Source organism: Colias philodice, chromosome 9, assembly GCF_061535455.1.
Source record: "Colias philodice isolate Cphi_HAF_F1 chromosome 9, ilColPhil1 Martin Lab GWU primary, whole genome shotgun sequence".
NCBI classification, from domain to species: domain Eukaryota; kingdom Metazoa; phylum Arthropoda; class Insecta; order Lepidoptera; family Pieridae; genus Colias; species Colias philodice.
In genome coordinates this window covers 8,087,840-8,104,305 of record NC_143094.1, presented here as the reverse complement: position 1 = coordinate 8,104,305, position 16,466 = coordinate 8,087,840, and the positions used below count along the sequence as shown (strand labels likewise).

General features: G+C 34.5%; 1 protein-coding gene across 4 annotated transcripts in view; it reads right to left on the bottom strand.

Moving 5' to 3' along the window:
- The window catches only part of EcR (Ecdysone receptor), a 126,081-nt gene extending 113,577 nt beyond the window's left edge, over window positions 1-12,504 (bottom strand). For 3 of the 4 annotated variants that reach the window (XM_089698630.1, XM_089698628.1, XM_089698629.1), the window contains exon 1: window positions 12,081-12,504. The gene's annotated coding sequence lies outside the window, so the exon portion shown is untranslated. The remainder of the gene's footprint in view (window positions 1-12,080) is intronic. The other variant, XM_089698627.1, reaches the window with a different exon arrangement.
- Between the last annotated feature and the right edge of the window lie 3,962 nt (window positions 12,505-16,466).

Below are 16,466 nucleotides of genomic sequence, written 5' to 3'. Positions count from 1 at the left end.
AAATATATCATTCAATTTCACGTCCTTGAGCAAACGACAAGGCGACTACCGTGAAACAATAAAATATCGTGTCCATAATAATTTGTTTCATAATTAATATTTGACCATAATAATTACGAAACAAAACAAATAAATAAATCGTCACTTGATAGTGGAAAGTGGAAACACGCACAAAACCAGAATAAACCAGTTTACGCTGTCCGCAGGTGCCACGTGCAGTCGTTTGGTACCGTGAACATAATGCACACATTTCATTCAAAAATTATAATTATTACGTATAGACCGGGAGATATTGACACAAAATTTCGAGTCATTTGTAACAGGATGGCGGTTCTACAGGGGTCTTAGTACGCAATGACAAAAAGAAATAGTTTGGAAAATCCAAAAGTGCACGCCTCATAATTTATTTTAATAATTATTTATTAATTATTATTTTTGTTTATTTAATAACAATTAAACCACATCGAATCAGACCCTGAAAAATAAAAGGGTTCTATTCCTGAGCATACTCAAGCGTAAGAGAAAAAAAAGACTCGATTAGTAAAGTATTTCGGTCGCTATCGTGTTAACAAGAAAATCCTCCGCACATACAGACACACGGACGTCCAAGACAGAACTTTTTTAAACTGTTTTTTAACTAGTTTAAATAACAAAAATGACATCAAAAATATCATGAATGTTAAAAATAGTGTTTTTTCTTAATATGTGTGTATATGTATTATCTTACAAGTGCAATGTATGATACATAAAGACATTTTAAGTTTGAAAAATCAGATGTTTTGCGCGAAGTGACAGTAGTACCCACCTCAACGCTTCGCTTATGAGGCGTGCAAAACGATGGTGTGAACACTGGTACCGGCGGCTTAGTCGCGTAGGCGTTAGTCGAACTCGTCGGAAAAATAGCGAAAGTCAAACGATTTGTAACACAAAAATTTTAGAATTTACCGATAGCCCATAAAAAAGAAGTAGGCGGTAGTGTCATGCCATACTTTTCCGGCGTGACTTACAGCCCGCCATACCGACGCGAATGTGTTGATTAAAAAAAAAACAATTCAACCATTTGTACCAGGCTAACTTTTGCACAGGTAACCATCGTCGTGCAGCTATTTACGAAAATCGCCATGCCATACTTTTCGGACGATTCCAAATGGTCGCCATACCGCCGAAAATCTGCAAAAATTTTTTTTTTCGCCAAACTTTTTGTACCAGTATTGCATTTGGATTTTTGGAGAGTATTTGATAAAATGTGACCATTATTATATTTACCATACTTCTAGTAGGGGGAAAAAGTGCTGCCATACTTAAAAAATTAATTTAGTATTAATTTATATAAGTGAAGATTTCCACCACCTAGATCTTTGAAATTTTGTATTTATATTCGTTGAACCTCAAACTTACAGGAAAAATTAGTGCCATACTGTTACTAATCGTTCAAAATACGAATAAAATCTTACAATAAAAAAAAATCTTATACACATTCGCCACCTCCCACAGGTATGGCATTATCACACTTCTATTTATAATCATTCAGGAGTTGTTGAAAAAAAAATTTAGGGTGGTACAAATGGTTCGGCGAAAAAAAAAATTTGCAGATTTTCGGCGGTATGGCGACCATTTGGAATCGTCCGAAAAGTATGGCATGGCGATTTTCGTAAATGGCTGCACGACGATGGTTACCTGTGCAAAAGTTAGCCTGGTACAAATGGTTGAATTGTTTTTTTTTAAATCAACACATTCGCGTCGGTATGGCGGGCTGTAAGTCACACCGGAAAAGTATGGCATGACACTACCGCCTACTTCTTTTTATGGGCTATCGGTAAATTCTAAAATTTTTGTGTTACAAATTGTTTGACTTCGCTATTTTTCCGACGAGTTCGACTAACGCCTACGTGACTAAGCCGCCGGTACCAGCGTTCACACCATCGTTTTTCTTTTTGTCATTGCGTACTAAGACCCCTGTAGAACCGCCATCCTGTTACAAATGACTCGAAATTTTGTGTCAATATCTCCCGGTCTAGTTAATGTAAAAGTTATACGTATGTTAAATGTGCAAATATTAAAATAAAGTCTCATCTTTTTCAGAGGAGAAACACATATAGTTTAATTTAAAATCCCTTATATATATATAAAATAAAAACTAAAAATAAAATGTTGTTTTATTTTATTTGCTGACCATACACTACTACAAACGCAAAAATTTCTCCAAGCTAATTTACCTGTAGTGACCGATTGGGTTATGTAACGTTGGCAAGCGAGCTATGTATATGTGCGATTTTCATTTCTCGTTTCACTTATAGCACTGCTCTGAATCTTAAATAAAACCAGTAATGTATATTATTCAAAAGCGCCAATTTTATCGCAATGTAGAGACAGTTGCCATTCGATCAATAGAATCTAGTATTTATACAGGGCGTGCTGTATAAATGTTGTTTCTAAGGCAGCAATTACACGTGTCTATTTGACTTCCGTTTTACACTTATTTTCTATTCTAGAGAGTTTATATGGATGAATAAAAAATCTTACTTTATGTATAAAGTGTCAAATAAAAGGGATAAGATTAAAAATAATCTGAGCTTTGTCGCTTTGTCGGAAAACTTTTAAAGGTTTCTACCTGGTACGTCAATAAAATTAAATTTATACTCGTAAGCGGTTGAGGACACCTTAAAGTTTGATTAAATTAAACATAAATGCTTGATAAATGATAGTTTAGGAGATGTTCTTAGTGGTATCGATTTCATTTAACGATATTATAAAGACAAAATATATTGTTACCTAAAGACCACGTTATATGACTTAGGGCCGATTTTTCAATGATTGGATAAAACTTATCCGTCCAATAAAGTATTACACGATAATATTAAAATGTCACGTAAACTGTCAAATACGAGCAATTAGAATACGTTTTTAAAATGGTAGTTTTATACATTATTCCACAAATAAGTTTTATCCAAGCATTGAAAAATCGGCCCTTATAATAATAATAATAATTCATTTATTTATTGTAACATCATTGGTCCACTTGTTAGTAACAATATTCTTATAAAATGGCTTGTAATTTTATATATGCAGTCCTTTTTTAAACAGAAACCATTTATGATTTGCTTAGCCAAAGCGCAGCTGGGCTCTATTATCATATGTATAAAATAGAATCAAGACAATGAATAATATAGCCTTACTAAACTAAAAAGACTTTTGACTCAAGAAAATATAATATATAAACACTAAATTTAGACTCATTCTCACTGGACGTTAAAATCAAGTATTGCTATTACAATAATCTATAGAAATCGAAATAATACAATATTCTTGCAATTCAACTTTTTAAGAGCGATTAATTGATTGTAAACTAAGCAGCCGATCTTTTGTATTTCCATTTTTATCAAAAACGACTGGTATTCGCCGAATAAAGTAATATTTATGGCACATTACTATTCAGCATCATTTATATAAAAACGAGTTTGGTCGCCATATCGCACATAAAAAATCTAAACATTTTTAGTCGGTTACCGGATTGTTATTTAAAACGATTCTTTTGTTTCTACCTAAATTTTTATTTGTATTAAAAATAAATATCGTTGTAATTTATTGTAGGTATGGTTGGTTCGGTGTTTAGTTGGTGGAGAATATAAATTCCTGAATACAATTAATGTATTCAAAAACTTTCAAAAGTTTATATTAAGCTTCTTAAATTCTAAATTAAAACAGTTTTGGTTTGACTGTATGACTAAAGTAATCCCTGTGTGTCAAAAATATTTTAATTTTATCTATTGAAACGGTAAACATAAGAATAAGTAATGGTAGAGTTAAATGGAGTAAAAGTTTTTTTTCAAACTCAAACATTAATTTTTTTCTAGTCTTTCCGTTTTCCACCGATTCGGAAAGCAGTTTCTACGGAAAAGAGCCGGCAAGAAACTCTGTTGCTCGTTTAATAGATACAATAGATCACGTTCAGATCATGGGGCTCTACCTTGGCCGGTTTCTGCCGCTACAATGAATATGTAGGTCGTCACCATTGCTTGCTGTCAATTACTTCTTGCTCAATACTTTGGTAGAGTCGGTTAAACGCTTCGAATCTTTTGTCATCCGTTAAATTATAGAAGTACTTTAGAAGAAGAATAATTTCATTTTTTTTTGTCGCGTTTCTCTTGAACTACGGTAGTGATTCGTGTTTAGAGGTAATTAAAATATCAAAACATGTTAAAATTATAATAAATATTTGAAATTTATTATTTCAATTACTGCATATAAATTTAAATAAATTTGTGCATATTTATGTATAAAACATGATTTTATGTGTGAGAATTTGGTAATAAAAATTTTCAGATTTAAGTATAGGACAAAGGAACAGAATTATTAAAAAAAATGTAGGTACTTAATCGCAAAATACTAATAAAACATCAATAATGACAAAATAAATGTAATAACCTTCTATCTTCCTCATTAAGATCAATTAATTTGTGTCACATTATTATTAACAAAAAATATCCTAATGAATGTTCGTTTCAATGACCAAAAGAAATTTATTTCGTGCAGGCCTTTGTCTCAAAGATGCAGAATTGCACGCAGCAACCGCTTCGTCTCAAAAATGACTTATCGAGTGTGAAGGAGACTTAACTTGTGTTAAGTTCAAAGACCCCGATGATAAGCGCCCAGTATGAGGAAAACTCAGACATTCATTACCTACGTTCTGAGTTCTGACATTTCCATAACCTTTAACTTGAAATTGCATTATGAGTAAGAATTAATTAATATCCATTTGTGTTCAAAGATAATGAAACGCTGATTATTAAGGTTTGCTTTTATTTTTAATTTGTACATGTATGATTAAAATTTATTTCTTTCCAATAAAATAATAGTTAGGTAAAATTTAATAGTTAGGTATTTATTTCAAAATCGAGTTGGATTTTTTTCTTCTAAAAGTAGGTACGGTGTTGTTATACTTATAACAAAAAGATTTATATAAAATCTTTTTAATTGAAACACTTAATACAATATTGTGATTTACTATTCTATAAATGTTTTAAATTAAACCGATGTACCAGTTACATAATCCAATTCGAATAGTACTGAGTTTCAATGCAAAATACCGGTTCCCGTTTTCTAACGCTTAAATCCTGTTCATTTTTTATTTCGGTCAACGGCCGTGCGGCCTTATTGTACGAGTTCCATTGACATCGATCCATAGGGTTATTCAAAATATATTAGTATAAAAACATTTAGTCACGCTTCGATCTACTATTCACAATGAGCTACGCACGTGGCATCAAATGAATTGCCTAACGCTATTCAGTGTTAGGGCTTTCTGGAAAATCTATGCTAAACTCGTTTAGCTTGTGTCGCTTTGGTAAATGTATTATATTTCCACACAAAAGAGCCATTATATTATTAAATAGAACGTGTAGGTTATTTTTACGATACGCGATTATGAAACCCACGCTCTGTCATCGTGTTTAACATTTTTTTTTATATTCGAGACTTGGTACAAACATATCGCGGTACCGATCAGGAGGAAATATTAATGGGTATTTTAAACTCCCAAATGATATCGTTAAAACGTGGCCAGATCGTAGGTAACAAACACGTGGCATGTATAATAATTTTAATTTTGAATACTGTTTAAAATTGCCTTCTACATTGTAATCATTTATTTTAACGTAAATCATTCTAATCTGTAGTATTATATTATGTCACAAATTTCTTAAATATTTTTAAATTGGAAATTGATGTGACCTAAGTCGTACAATAAAACGTATTTCTAAGAACCAGTCATCGAGTAAATTAAATTCCAGTGTCGTTCCAATATCTATTGTTTGAACACTCAGTGGCAAAACAATGAACAAAACTTCATCACAGAAAATTAGGAGTAAGTTTATATAGAATATTTATAGCCAGAGCACGAGGTAATGTTTGGTCTAGGCATTCGATCGAATCGAACGTATGTTGACCGGGCGATTCACCTTGAGACCGCACCTCGACTTATAACCCCACCAAAGCGAATAGTCGCTGCCCGAGTCCAGCAATAAACAGAGTAACAAGCTACGAAACTTGACCGTGTAGTACAGTTTCGTACAATGCTCGAGGACCGGTCCAGTGCTGTGGGTGAGCAAGTTGAGGAATGCACGGGGACGGTCTGACTCGGCGTGATTTGAAAGTGTATGCGAGAGCGTCGGATATCGACTTTTCTATGCGTACTCAATCAATTTAAAAATCTTTACCTGTTTTAGTGATTCACTGAAGTTAAATTAGTCATTCAGTTTTATAGCAGACGTTATAATATTCTCCGATACGAATTTACCTGTTAATGCCTGGAGGCGAAATTTTTCGCACGATGCGTACGTTTGCTTCAAATTACCGGTAATAATACGGTACGGGTTAAATAATATAAATAGGCTATTCCAGTTCACTTCGGCAGTTCGGCTGTTGAGCAATAAAATTATCATAATTTTCAAATAAAACAGTTAGACGGAGGAACAATCAGCTCAAGTATACATCTATATATTTTATAGTTAATTAAAATATTTCAAAAAATTTATTTCCATGGATAAAAAATACTACCAATTAAGCTCGTTTTCAATTAGGCAAGATTTTTTCAGCCATGATCATTCAGTGTCGTTAGTTCATTACGTTTGCTTTGATTGACTCACCTTGAAATTGGGGTTCTTTATTAGCAGTACTATTTCATTGTCTATCAACCTACAATTCTTGTGATACTTCTCACTTCAAAAGTTGTAGTATAAAAAAACTTTATATATAGAGCCATTCTTAGCTAGTATCGTCTCCAACTCCATGATCCAGACTACTACTACTACTACTACTACTATAATGTGATTAGGTACACTTCACCAGACTCATGAATATAAAATTGAAGTTATGTTGGAAGTTAGAATTATACTATTCAATATTTCGAAGTAGTATGTATAATATCGGTTATTTCCTTGAACATAAATGAAAAAGCTGGAACAGAGACCAACATTGTGCGTGACTGTATCGACGAATGCTTTAATAAACTCAGTTATTCTCAAGTTATTACTGTTAAAATAATTTATAACGTTTCAATAAATCTTATCACGATAGAATAGGCCCACGCAGATAAAGCTAGCTATACATTATCTCATCACAAACCGCCCACTCGGTATAACTATTTGTTTTCGTCCCCGCGACTCGGAAACCCTGATGTTTAACGGGCCGCCCCAATTCGGGCACCGAAATAACCCGTACCGCGTCCCACTTACGGTGTCCCCTGTTAGCTCTCGCGGCCGTCGACATAAGGCCTCTGGATGCGAGCGTGGATTTTTTGCGGCCGTCTCCGGATCTTAACCCTATGTTACTGACCCCGAAAACCTTTTCTGCGAATTGAATGAACACGCTTAACAAATATTCCGCATTGGATGCAAGCGAATTAGCTTTTTAGTCGCGTGCCGAACGAATTTCAGCTCACATAGAAAAATTTCCAATGACGTAACCCATTAACTTTTTTTGGGTCATTGAATGACATTGACTACGCATTCGTGAAGTAATAATATGGGTAATTGTTTTGCAGAATACAGAGAGGAAATTGCAACGATAGCGATTCGGGTTCAACATACTTAGATATGTTTTATTGGATGGTTAGTCATGATATTGCATTTTGATCTTTATGTGTTTGGAATGTTATACGTGTTCGAAACACGTGGAATGAAAATTGAGTACAAAAAGTGATAAAAATAATGAGTAATGCGAGCTGCCTACGTTATATAATTATAATTCGGACGTGTCCTGATTCCCGGCGCGAGTGGAACGCCTAGGCCCGTTATCTCACATTATAACGCATGGGTATATAGTAGCCAAATATCAGAGAGTGCGGGGTGAACGACCGCGCCCGCTCTGAAGCACCTGCAATCGCGCCGTCTTTGTTGACACAAGCAACTGACATGACGACCGAAGTGATAATGAATGTCTTGACGGTGCAATACACTTGAGATTTGTATTGAAGTATTTTATTAATTAATCTAAATTATGACGTGTTGTATAATTGCTTGCAATGCACGTGATAGCACCTCATAACGGGTAACGTGAACGCTGTTTTGTAAAATAGAAGTTGTTATTCAAGGATGGCAATACTTTTAATTTGTACTACGCTTGCCAATTTGTGGTTTTCCGTATACGTTTTAATTATTTCTCTGTCAACTGAGTACTTACTGTTACATAGAATAAGTAAAAGTATGTATTTGTAGCTCTTGAAAATTTTAATTTTTAAAGGCATGTTGATCATTTTGTTGTGGTAAGCCGTCAGACGGACGGTTGGATTTTAGAATAAATTTTATAAATAAACTAATTGATACATCGATTGATTTCTGGTATACATTTCAGTCTTATTATTTAAATGAAAATATGGACATGTTTGTCATGAATTCATATACGGTACCTGAAATAAATTTTCAAGTAAAAGATGCATTTTAATCCTCAATGGCTAATTTGGATGCAGCAGGTAAGTAGGTTTTTTTTTTATAATTATTCAAAAACATCAGATCTTTCAATGAGAAGGACTAACTTACTTCGCCCGTCTTTTGCTATCAGGTTACAAGTGGACAGATAAAAGTATAACAGATTTATTACGAGCCAATGTTTCTCGCGAATCGAGGGCACAGCCTTGTCCTGATTCTTGAAATTGGCACATTTTTTTTCTATTCTTTGCATCACGGCCGGAGTATTGTAAACTTTAACAGGGCCGAATATGTTAATTTTTGGTACACATGTTACATGAGATTTTTTTTTAATTTAAACAACTAGATCATGCGGCAATATTAATACTTTTTAGTTATTATCAATTTATCAACGTCAATTTAATATAATTCATGGTTAGTTGGTATACTTAATTAAATATTTCGTATTTATGATTGACAATAGGTTCATGTCTCAATTGAAAGGCTGAGTTACATTTTCTACGACGACCTGAGGTTCGTAGGTCCACTGAGGTTCTAATAATATAGATTTTTGTGTTTAAACTGTAACATTAGTATCGTATACAAATACACTGTATTTCTTTTTTTAATTAAAGCCACAAGCCAGCACAAAGCCGTTTACGAATTCTGCTCAGTATCATGTCACTTCAGAACGAAGTAAAACACTTTTATTTATATGGCAATGTCACTACATTTTAGTACCCATGCATCGTTGCACGACGACAATAGCACACAGATTATTATGTATTGATATTGTTAACAGCACCGGCGATGCAACGTCGTGACTATAATGATGCCAACCATTTTATTTGCAGGAAATTCCCTATTCATATTGAATTAAAATTTAAATGCAAGCTAAGTAAAATGACAATAGCTACGCGAGATGTTGGGCCAACTATTCTCTATGGGACATTGAATTGGCGTGCTCTTAGATACTCGTTATTAAATATTTAGGGGGTTCAGAGTACATCTGTTCAGACACAGAGAACATTGGCATTCGAAATTTTTAAAATTTTTAAAAGTGCCTAAATACATACCTATAGTTAAGCAACGTTTTTCATAACTCATTTCATGATTGTCCATTCGAACTCAATGTTATATTCTGTGTTTTTGTTAATCGATAAACAAGTTTCAGAAATGAACTTTACTTTCATATTTCTAGTTGGTCTATCACGCGACGTGTGTAGGTATCCAATGTAAGTACCGGGCAGGCCAGCCTCGTATGAGATTAGTTCCAGCAATTAAAATACTGAGCTCTCGCGGTATACGGGAAATATGATTTCACTTTTCAACTCATCAGCTTGAAGGATGTTTTCAGTTTTTGTTGACTTACAGTTTCGGTGCCTGTTAGTGCACTCGTTACTTTATAAACACTTTAAAATGTCTTATTTATTAGAAAGAAGAGTTGTCTAATTTCGTGTATCAAGGGTGTTTTGTACACAATACCTTATTAATTATTGAAGTGTAGCTGAACAAGTTTTCCACTTTTTGATTGGTGTCATGGATTTATTGAAAAATCTTAGGTAGGTATTTTCTTTATGTTCCTCTTAAAAAAACATTACATTGAATTTAGAAACATGATTCCTTTAAATAAGTCCTGGGTAGATTGATATCACCGGGGTATTATTTTTTATTTAAGTTACCTACTGAATCACGCAAATTTCAACAAAAAAAATCTTAATGTAGTTGACGTAGTATTTTTACAGATTAATGTATTAAAGCAGACCGTACTTTAATCAAAAGCGAAATCATAAACCTAGTTATTACAATTTTCAGGTCAAGTCTCATTTTGATTAATCGGATCTGATTAGACTTTAGTCATATACCTACCTATATATTATTGTTTATGAAATAAACATTGAGATAAAATTTGATATAATTTTTCTAGAATAATAAATTTAGTAAATATCAGTCTGCATTTGTATAAAAGGCTTGTAAACTCAATAGGTACATGATATCTGTTATCCAATGAAGGTATTAACTTTAATGCTAGTTTATAGAAGTCGGTTCGGTGTAATTCGATTTAGAATACCTACAGCTAACGCTAAGCTGTTCGATGCAGGTAAATGTTGTTGACCTAACCTTAGGGTGCCTTAGTACCTACCTCAAAAACAATTGTAGCGCAAAAACATTTTTTAATGCATTCTGGCTGGCATTTGATATCTAAAACAGAGATTTAGGAATAGATCACACCACCTTATTCAAATGTATATTTCTTTACCGTTCCCATTCTGAGTTACTATACTCATTATAAGCAAAATGGGTAGGTTATAATTTCCCATGAGGTTAGAGCTGGTTGGCTCACAATTTGTTTTGGCCCGGCGACGCGGACGGGCAGCCGCTGACGGGGTCACGGAAGAATTCTACCATACCCGTGGCCCCGTCGTTGTTGCGGCTTGACGGAACACAGTGGGGTTTTGGTCGGTAGGAATCCGACATAACCCGCGGCCCCTTCCCCGGAGGCCGTGGGTATCTATGCAAGATTTCCCCACTTAAAAAAAAAGGTTATAATTTAAAACCAAGGTAGATACATAGTTTTAACTTTTAACGTACCTACACATTTCAAAAATGTATTGTAATATGATTATGATGTAAGTTGTAACATATTGTACCTACCTATTTCAATATATGAAGAGTTTGTTTGTTTGTTTGAACGCGCTAATCTCAAGAACTACCCGGTCTGTTTTGAAAAAATGTTTCGGTGTTACATAGCCCATTTATCGAGAAAGGCTATATAATATCATAGCGCTAAAACCAACAGGAGCGGAGCAATGCGGGTGAAACCGCGAGGCACAGCTAGTTTATTTATATAAATCGAGCAAAAATATACCGAGTTGTAACATGATATGAAAAAGTCGATGTAAGTGTAAATAGTAAATACATAAATTATCGAAAGTGTTGTCATAGTGTCATTTGTAATATTCACCCCTCATATTAAAACTGTGTCCATAAATACAAGAACATTTAGGTTATTAAACATGTTACATAAACATGATATGCAAATTAATGCAACTGAACTGTTTCGGCTACAAATTGTTAGTCTTTATTGATTAAAATGTGATTAAATAAACTATTTTTACCTTTTTTAACTCAACTCAACTTAGTTGTAGGTATATTTTTGTGTCCCATTTTGGACTGTTTTATTTCAAACATTATTTTAATGATAACAATTGAAGATAATTATTATACTAGTGGAATATAGAAATAGTTGATGCTGTTATTTTGTTAAGTAATAACTAGTTAATGGAGAATATGTTAGTAGGTACCTATAACCTACCTATGTTATAAATTTGTAGGCATTTAATCTGTAAACTTATGTTACAGTGTTACTATACCTACTCAACTTACTATGCCTTTGGTATTTACATCTAATTATTGTGATAGATACATTTAATGGATAGCCACATAAAGGTTTCTGGTAGGTACGTTATCTGAATATGATTTTACGAAGGCAAACTTTGGAACAAGATGCTGGTAGGATACGGCGATATGCGGGCGTACCTTCTACTACCAATAAACAAGCAAAACTTTCAAACATTAACGCTATAAATATTCAGTTAACGCATTGCCAGCAGCCAGCAGAAAGCGCTCTCATCGCGCTGGGTTTTATGCTGTAATCTTAAACCATACGATACCCACCTAGATACAGTTTGGGCTCAATTTTGACGATCCACTCTCGCACTCCGCTAGAAAGTATACGTTATGTAGTTCGCGCGTGCACTAGCGCGGTTGTCTTATTTATCCATCACTGCACATCCGCAATCGAAAACTCACGATTTCACTGTCACAGCACGCGGCCAACAGACCAGCCGGAGTCAGGCATGTACACAACCGTAATACGGTCAGCGCTGCAGCAACGCGGGTGCCAAGAGCGCTAAGTGAAACCACCGAAGACCGAAACCGCGACGCGAGGTCGATGCGACCTCCACGCTCGAGAGCGTGAGAGTCGAAGCCTGAAAGGTAGCAAAGTATGCGGGTGGAAGTGCAGTAATAATACAGTGAGAGCTGTACGAGACGACGCGCGTGACTCGCCGCCGCCAACTGACGGGGCGCGCCGCGACGAGCCTCACTTCACCACCACACGCGCAATCGCGCACACTCGCGCGGCCGGGAGGCGCGAACCTCGCCGCCCGCTCACCGCGCTGCTTCGACGCGACACCGCTTTCCGTTCCGACCAGCGCCTCTATGGACGCACTTACCGATAATATTTTAAACATTCCTTATTTGAATTTAAAATTCTGTTGTCCGTCGAAGAAACCCAATCCGCTGAATATTTACTGAAATATAAGCGTCTCACTGGACGAATCGGTTGCGCAGTGAATGGACAGCGCGTGTAGAAACAACGAGAGCGCATGCGCCACGCACACTCACTTAAATATAGAGCCTCAAAACGCAAATGTATTTGTTGTACATACACAAACAATATCGTACACTTAAGTAGCGAAGAGATGTAATTTTATCGCCAATAACAACTTCTCGGTACTAACTACTTATTAGAAGAAAGGATCTTTTTCTATTTTCTATTTCCTTGTCTTTAATGTACTTCAGAAATCTAATAAGATTAATATTAATATAGTCTAGTCTAGAGCTTCTGGACATTTTACAAATATAAATTTAAAATTAGATAACGTCTTTAGTTTTTAGTACCTACCTATTTATTTTTCAGAACGTATAATAAGAATAGCTCTTATTGTCAGAAACAAAGCATCAATATGAATGCACGCGTGGAGGCAGAGTAAGGTCATCGGAATGCTTTAGGCGCGATGCTACAAATTGCGCAAATAGATGTTCCAATGAACTCGTTTAATAATAGCAGGCGTAGTGAGGGCGCCCGCGTCACTGCCGACTGCGGAGTGCCGAGAGGAGCGCTCTAGCCGCGCATGTAGTCGCTACTCGCTTCGTCTAACTTGCCGCTTGCCCGCCGCAAACTATAAAATAAAATGTGCTCAAGGTTATACCACGTCATACACGCAAAAATCTTACTAGAATCTTGAATGAGATAATTGTAGAGCTATCGAACTAATAATGAGCGCAGTTGCTACCCACTCTCGGACGTAAAAACTAGAGATAATTGCGTAGAAAAAAAAATTATGAGCATGATTTTGTTGAGCCTAGTAATTATTCTTGAATGTAAATTCTAGCAGTAAAATAGCTAAATGACTGGAAATGACGGGATTTAACAAACCAATAAATACAAAATAAGATTAAATTGTTGAGGAGTGTAATAATTATGAACAACGCGTGTTATTTTAAATTTCGGCATTCTTTTGTTATTTTTAGAAATGTCTGAAAGTGACATTGAAATGACGTTTCAAAGATACTTTTATTCATTGCAGGCGTCACGGCTCATCAAGTGACTGAAACAACAAATCATTATCATGTGGAACGACTGTGAATATTAATTAAAATGTATAATTAGAACTGGATATTTACCCCGGCTAATTGGAAAAAAATAACTAATTATAATGTCCATTGTTTTTACCAAGAGATTACACTCAAAATGTATACTTACATACAATAAATATTTAACCCAGTAACAATAAATTAAACTGAAGCTATGCAATAATATTCCAAAGTATGCAACTCGTAGAACTGGTTCAGTTAAAAAGGCTCTACTTGTACGACTTGTTCCCTAAGCTTGCAGATAAATCCATAAAAGTGCACTCTAGGACTTAAATTTTAAAATACGCTCGTTTCTATGGTTTTTTGATTTTATTTCTGGACGAAGATTGAATTTAATCTTCTACTTTGCAATGTCGTTCACTCAAATGCTTTAATATATTTATTTATTTGTTTTTTAACGTCTGTGATTATTTTTTTTATATTTGCATGTAAAAGACTTCTTTGTTCGGTATGAAATTGATTTTTGTATATAAATTATAATATATGCTTACATCTTCTACCAATATGTACTTATGTAGTAAATCGTGACATTCCTAATAAGGATGAATAAAAAAAAACAAGTCTTGAAAACATTTTTAAAGCGAGAAGATTAAGCGACTTAAGAGGGTAAGCGTACCAATTAGCTCTCATATAATAGCCACCAAAAATGTCACTGAATGCCGCGCTATTTCCTCAATAAATCTTGTTTCTGATTTCAACTTAAATCATTTCACATGACGTTTACTTTCTCCATAACAGGCTTAAACTACTTTGCACTTTAATTGTGGACACGATACAATGTGAGGGCTGTGTGTCCGAGGTGGTCGTTCTGTATGGACATCAGAACATCCGCCGGCGCCCGAAACATTACCAGAACACTTAGGGGATAAAGTCATGCAAACACTTCAACTGTAAACTGTTATAATAAACCTTTTATATGTAAGCTAAAAGTGGAGCCTGTTTCTGAAGTTTTATTTGCTAGTAACATGTAAAATTTTATTAAAACTGATTGTAGAGCTGTTTGTTGTATCATTATAATTTATATGAGTACTCGTGTTAAAAGTATTAAAGAAGCAGCAAAACATAGTTTATGCTATGTAGATTTTCATACACAGTTACTCATGTTATAGAATCTTAGCTATTGTTAAAAAGGTAAATTGAAAGTATAGGTGTGGTCCGTGTACAGAAGTAGCTATGTAAAATGTAGCCTGGGTTTATTGCAGACAAGCTTTGTCCGCGCCGCCGCGGCTGCCTGATGGGCATGAACAAGTTCTACGCACAATGCCACATAAACATTTAAATATTACGAACAAAACATTTTCACAATCTGCAACAGCGATAGAAACAGTCGTAACTACAGAACACAATCATATGGAGTGTTGAAGGAGCTGCAAAACGTTTTTAAAATACATTCAACGCATATTATCTTAAGGTCTGCGTAATAATAAACATCGGTTCACTTCACACGATTTAGGATATTGGTAAGTCGTTGACCCATCGGAACATGCCGAATAATGTTTATGTCTTCAACGTACCCATTAGCCACCTTTTTGGGACTTGAGTTATAACATTGGTTATTAAATTGGCTCGTTGTGCTACGTAAATATTATAATTAAAGGCTGATATGGAAACGTGGGATGTGTATAATCACACAGCATTATTGTACTACCCTCTAAACGTATTTTTATAACAAGGTGAGTATGAGTAAGTCTGAACTTCTGTTAAGTTTTTTAACCATTCTGAAATATAGTTTGGTTCTGAGAATATTCTCAAAGAGTCCTGTCGAATAAAAAACAACAAAGGATAATGGCGAGTCCAGGAAAACATAAAATTCATTAGAGCCTACAGGCTGTTCATACAATGTTTCATAGTTTTTGAATATTGTGCTGTAGTACAGCCTGTACAGCGTACATACGAGTATAATTCACATAAGTACATTATAAAGCATGTTCGCATTTGCTGTTTGTATGTTTTGGCCCACCGGAAATTTTCGATTACAAATTAGATTATTATTTTTTGGATAAGATCGCATCATAATCACATCACCTAAAGTAAAAGTTTACTCTATAAAAAGCATCATCAATTTATGAATTATGAACAATACGATAATTATTACTCAACCACAAACGATTCAACATAAGACAGAAACAACTTCATAAAACAAATAAAACATTTCACTGCACATTTGAAGTCAGCTATTTCAATTATCATATAATAGTTTCAAATTAAGCAAACATTTGCTACTAGTGTTTTTGTATACATTGGTGCAATTAGCACCTGTAGAGCTTAGAGGTCAAAACGCCTTTCGGCAACCCCTCTCTGCCCACAACCTGCCCACATCAGACCCAAAATGAATTGTTACTATCAGATTAATCAATACGAATAAATAAACCTCACTTTTAATTATAAGCGAATTTGATTTATGACTTAATATTTGTCTTGCGGCGGTGCCTTTTTTGTTGTTAAATCGATTGTTATTTTTAACAAATTTTCGTTATGAAAAAAGGTAACTGAAATAATTATTTTCAATTTTAATTAAAGAACGGAAATTACTTTTAGTATACTTGAATACAAAGTAAAATGTTTCGTAAAAAAATAATTAAATAATTATTTTTTTCCCAACAATTTATGCGGATGAAAGAA